At 40.0% G+C, this 6,000-nt stretch overlaps 1 long non-coding RNA gene across 1 annotated transcript in view; it reads left to right on the top strand.

The window, feature by feature from the left end:
- Positions 1-225: 225 nt before the first annotated feature.
- The window catches only part of LOC148151927 (uncharacterized), a 33,712-nt gene continuing 27,937 nt past the window's right edge, over positions 226-6,000 (top strand). The window contains exons 1-2 of the long non-coding RNA XR_015759123.1: positions 226-298; positions 1,503-1,605. This is a non-coding gene — a long non-coding RNA (uncharacterized LOC148151927). The remainder of the gene's footprint in view (positions 299-1,502; positions 1,606-6,000) is intronic.

The raw sequence follows: 6,000 nt of genomic DNA, 5'->3' as shown, positions 1-6,000 counted from the left end.
ATAAATTACATGATTCACTGAAGGCCTACGCACTGCATCTCCCATATAGAGAATTTGGAATGATAAAAGCTTGCATTGGCTGGGGATGATATTTACTGTATGATAGATTTACTAGCATCCCTGGTACAGTCACACTGTATTGAATTATTGGCCTTTATTTAGCTGCATGTCCGCTGAAGCTTGAGTGTCTATTTAAACATAAGTGAGCTGGAGTACTGCCAAAACTTTCAAGCCTCTGGCAGATTTGTGGATAGAAGCAAATGGCATCAAACTCAAATAACAAGGGGCTTAAGGACAGGTCAGTGCCGGAAAAACAATGCCGACAACAGTAGCCTATGAATATTGATGCATCCATAAATATTAATGAAAGATAGCGCACACCATTTGTTTCATAACCCTTGTTCTCCAGACTTCAAACAGTGCTTAAAATCCTTGTATCCTCAGAAAAAACACTGCATAGATGTTACTTAATCTTTCAGAGGGGAATACAATTGTTTGGTATTACAGGGAGTAAGCACCCAATAAATCTCTTCAAACATTTTTGTGTCCTTTAAGTGCTGCCTACGGGTTGGTATGATTTTTTTAAAAATTCTTCAATATCATTATTATTATCAGTTTTTAAAAATAGCTAATATAATACCACATTTCTGTTTAAACAATTGCCATCCTCGGTTTTATGATTTAGCACCATCTAATGCAAAACATAATTGAAATCTAATTGTGGATGACACTCAGAAAGTTTCAATTGCAATTATATTTTTGATGCTGCTTCTTCAGGCTGAGTGATATTTACAATGCATGACATTTGTCTTGAAAAGTATGTGTGTGTGTGACAGTGGGTATATGTGTAGACAAATTAACCAGCTAGCCTTTGACGGTTCAGATGGTAATCTGTGATCTGATGTAGAACTGAGCCACACAGAAGCGCTTACTGCAAGTTATTGTATTTGATTCTTGGCATGTGCTGAGATCTAAAATGGTTCTCACTATCATGATCAAGGAGTAAGGAAAAATAATTAACCACGTTTCACATACTTGAATGCTTAAATATGCATCCTGCAGAAAGTATGACTAAGTGTGGGCCAGACATAGGGATGACTGCTCCACAAGTGAATGGGACCAGTCTCATATTTTCTGGCTTCATACAAGACTGCTGGTCAATTGTACAGGAAAGCCAGTCTCATATGGATCAATCCATTCAGGCAAGGAAAGAGAAACTGGCCTTTTTACTTGTTAAAATTACAGTGGATAAACATTAAAATATTACCATCCAACCATGTTCCATATTCTACGGAGTGGTTACTATAATTAATCCTAATATAGCAAGTTCCACTTCTTGGGTTATTTAGTAATTTGATGCATGGTGTTCAACCATTAATTTTGTCTCATATTCAATTTATGGCCGGTGCTGTAGATAATATCATAGAATGGCCCAGTGATTAAAAATCCTCCAACAGTTATGTGTTTTTGACTTACATTGAGAATGATGACTTTTTTTACAGTTTGTGAGAGCATTGCTTGAAGAATTTTGAAGAATTACTTCAGGGAGAGAATGGAAGAAAATCAAAAGGAATGTCATTGAATCCTGCTAAATAAAGCCTTGAGGTAACCTTTGTCACATCCTGTTTTTAGAAACAATTCCTTCTCTTCTATATTGCAGGAAACTGGTTGCTAACTTCTTATCTGTCCAGGCACATTCTAAGCACAAAAAATGCTTTCAAACTTAAGTGAGTTAGCAATCTGATTTTGTCAGCAAATAATCCACTACAATTAGATGGATTAAAACACTGAATAGGTAATCTTTGTCCATCTTAATCCTACGCTGAGCACAGTATACCTGCCCTTGCTTGTTTTGGAAAATGAAAAAAGAGCACAATGCTGTGCTGGCTTGATGATCTTGCCACTTTATTCATAGTCAAGAAATTGGTTAACTTGTGCCCCTCCCTATACACTTGGTCATGCATGGATGTTTTCTATTGAATTTAAGTACAATGCATTAGCCACACGCCCATACTGATAAAATTTGCCCTAAAAATGCAATAGTGCAGGTTAACTACCCTATTAATTGCAAAAACTGATGCAGCAGAAACTTGTGTTTTGCAGTCATCTAAGGGGTAAAGGATTTTTGCTTTAAGTGAGAGCTATTATTCCATTTCCAAGTAGGGTATATTAAATAGGTTAAATTAACCATAAAGCAAAGGCTAATTAGCACTAATTTTAACATGTAAAATGTTTCCATGTCCCTGTACAGCTGCAGAATCCACTCTTGAACTGAGTAAAAGGTGAAAATTATACCTTTACACAGCTGAAAAATAGAACACTAACAAAGACTTAAAGCCCCACATACAATGTTTGCTGCCAGTAGCTGAGGGGATGTACTCAGCCGTGTAGAGCTGATTATGAAAGATGAAAGAACCTAACGTTTAATTCCCCAGCCTCCACAACCAGGCACACAACTCAAAGAGAAGCCAGAAGGATTCATGCCTCCTATTTTGGAGAGAAATCTTCAGCTAAATCTTCAAATGATTCATTGTAGATATATAAAGTACAAAGACAATCCAGTTTAATAGTATGCAACATATCTTCACCAAGTTCAGCAGTTCAAAATTATTTGTGAGTCATCAAATCAATTTGAATTTTTTTTACAATGTTAAAGTCAGTCTCATGGGATTCAGAGAGCAGCATTACTTACCAGCAACTTATTAGAACTTGTGGTTGTGCTGTATGTGAAGTTATTATTTTAAAAACAGAATCGTTCCAAAATGACTACAAATTCAAAAACCGGACGCTAAAGCTGGCTATACAAAAAGATGCTGCGTACTTACATTAAACATGAAATTCCTTTCACAGCACCAGCATTCACAATTATCTCTTCCACATCACATCTTCTGCATTCAATCAAAAGACAATCTTCCTTTCTCATTCCAAACATACTTTTTATATCTTTCCTGAAACCACAAACTCAAAGCACGAACTTCATATATGAAATCTTCCTCACTTCTCATTTGGGTTTACTCTTGTTGCAGTCTCATTCAAATTCCCCCACCTTACTTCAAGGTAGAAGACAGAAGGTGGTGGTGGAGGGTTGTTTTTCAGACTGGAGACCTGTGATCAGTGGAGCGCCACAAAGAGCGGTGCTGGGTCCTCTACTTTTTGTCATTTACATAAATGATTTGGATGCTAGCATAAGAGGTACAATTAGTAAGTTTGCAGATGACAACAAAATTGGAGGTGTAGTGGACAGCGAAGAGGGTTACCTCAGATTACAACAGGATCTGGACCAGATGGGCCAATGGGCTGAGAAGTGGCAGATGGAGTTTAATTCAGATAAATGCGAGGTGCTGCATTTTGGGAAAGCAAATCTTAGCAGGACTTATACACTCCTAGGGAGTGTTGCTGAACAAAGGGACCTTGGAGTGCAAATTCATAGTTCTTTGAAAGTGGAGTCACAGGTAGATAGGATAGTGAAGAAGGTGTTTGGTATGCTTTCTTTTATTGGTCGGAGTATTGAGTACAGGAGTTGGGAGGTCATGTTGCGGCTGTACAAGACATTGGTTAAGCCACTGTTGGAATATTGCGTGCAATTCTGGTCTCCTTCCTATCGGAAAGATGTTGTGTAACTTGAAAGGGTTCAGAGAAGATTTACAAGGGTGTTGCCGGTTGGAGGATTTGAGCTATAGGGAGAGGCTGAACAAGCTGGGGCTGTTTTCCCTGGAGCGTCGGAGGCTGAGGGGTGACCTTATAGAGATTTATAAAATTATGAGGGATATGGATAGGGTAAATAGACAAAGTCTTTTCCCTGGGGTCAGGAAGTCCAGAACTAGAGAGCATAGGTTTAGGGTGAGAGGGGAAAGATATAAAAGAGACCTAAGGGGCAACTTTTTCAGCAGAGGGTGGTATGTGTATGGAATGAGCTGCCAGATGAAGTGGTGGAGGCTGGTACAATTGCAACATTTAAGAGGCATTTGGGTGGGTATATGAATAGGAAGGGTTTGGAGGGATATGGGCTGGGTGCTGGCAGGTGGGACTAGATTGGGTTGGGATATTTGGTCAGCATGGACGGGTTGGACCGAAGGGTCTGTTTCCATGCTGTACATCTCTATGACTCTATGACTCTATGACATACCCAATATACAGAATATACAGATATATATACAGGTACACCTTAATGACCTCACCTTGCTAAAAAAAATCCTAATCTCTCACCCTCTATTTCTGCAGGGGAAAATAATATGTAATGCAAGGATCAAAGGAGTACTACCTAATATCAGTAGGTATTGTCAGAGGGTCAATCCTGAGGGAGCGAACACTGTCCAAGAGTCAGCGCTGAGGGACTGCCACATTGTTGGAGGGTCAATGCTGAGGGAGCAGGCAATGTCTGAGGGTCAGTGCTGATGGTGTTCTGCACTGTCGTAGAGTCAGTGTTGAGGGAAACCCTTACACCCTTTTTCAACATGCATTGAACTATAGAGAGTAGTGGTAAGTTGCTTTCTTGAAGCAGCAGTTTCTGTTTTTGTTCCCCCAATCTAAAGTTGTCTTCTCCAAGCCATTTTTTTTATCCAGAACAAATGTGAACCTTACCGTGTTGTGGTCGCTTTCACCTAAATATTCTCCTTCTGCCACATCAAACACTTGTCCAGCTTCTTTCCTCAGAACCAGATCCAATACAGTAATGCCTTTTATTGGGCCTTCTACATATTGATACAAGAAAACTCCCCTGGATACATTTCAAGAAATCTATCCCCTTTAAACCCTTAGAATTCTGACTATCCCAATTTATGTTGGGAAGGTTGAAATCCCCTAGTGTATTTACCCAGTTAGTAGTCTTTACACCTCTGAGAACTGTCTACATATTTGCTCCTCTATTTCCCGTGATTCTTCGGGGGCTTAAAATACACTCCCAGTAAAATAGCTGCTCCCTTAACATTCCTAAGTGCTACATGCAAAGCCTCATTTGAGGACCTTTCCAAGATATCATCTCTCCATATTGCAATAATTACTCTTCAATTAATAGTACTGCACCACCCTTTTTGCATCCTCCTCTATCTTGCCTATCGCCAAAATGTTGAGTTGCCAGTCCAGACCTACCCTAAACCATGTTTCTGTGATAGCAACGTCATACTTGCATGTGTCAATCCACAACATTAGCTCATCAGTCTCACCTATTACATTCCTAGCATTAAAGTAACGACCACACAATCTTGCCTTACTCTCTTGACATTCAACATTCAAATCACTCTGACTTGCTTTCTTTGCTGTAGCATGATGTGTCTTTGTTTCATTGATATTCTGTGTCCTCTCTTACTGCCAGACTAGTTTGAACACTTCCCAATAGCACTAGCAAATCTACCTGCAAGGATGTTGGATCCAATGTGGTACATGTGCAGACCATCCCATTTGTACATGTTCCACCTTCCCCCAAAATGATCGCAGAGATCCAGTAATCTAAAACCGTCACTCTTGATCCAGGCAGTCATCTGTCCTATTTTCCTATTTCTACACTCACTAGCACATGACACTGGGTACAAGCTAGAGATTCCAAACATCGAGGTACTGCTTTTTAATCGACTGCCTAGATCCCTGAATTCTTGATGCAAAACCTCATTGCTCACTTTGCCCACATAGTTGGTACCAACATGTGTCATGATCTCTAACTCATTACCCTCCCCTCTCAGGATGCCCTACAACCGTTCAGTGAGATCCCTGAGTCAGGGAGGCCATACAGCATCCTGGAGTCACATCTTTGAACACAGAAATGCCTGTCTGCTTCCTTGACTAAAGAATCCCTATCACTATTTTCTTTCTTTCTTCTTCCTCACCTCCTCCCACACCCCAACCCCATACAGTCAAGCCACTTGTGATGTCAGAAACTTGACTCGGACTGCATTCCTCCACCTTCATCAGCTTCCAAAAGGGAATACTGGTTAGTGAGTAGAATCCTCGGGGACCCCTGCCTGTTCTTTCTGGACTGTCTGGTGGTCACTCATTCCCTTCTTTCAT

Source organism: Chiloscyllium plagiosum, unplaced genomic scaffold, assembly GCF_037043375.1.
Source record: "Chiloscyllium plagiosum isolate Xiang-an unplaced genomic scaffold, Cpla_swu_hap1 HiC_scaffold_2, whole genome shotgun sequence".
NCBI lineage: Eukaryota > Metazoa > Chordata > Chondrichthyes > Orectolobiformes > Hemiscylliidae > Chiloscyllium > Chiloscyllium plagiosum.
This window is presented reverse-complemented; position numbering and strand designations above follow the sequence as displayed.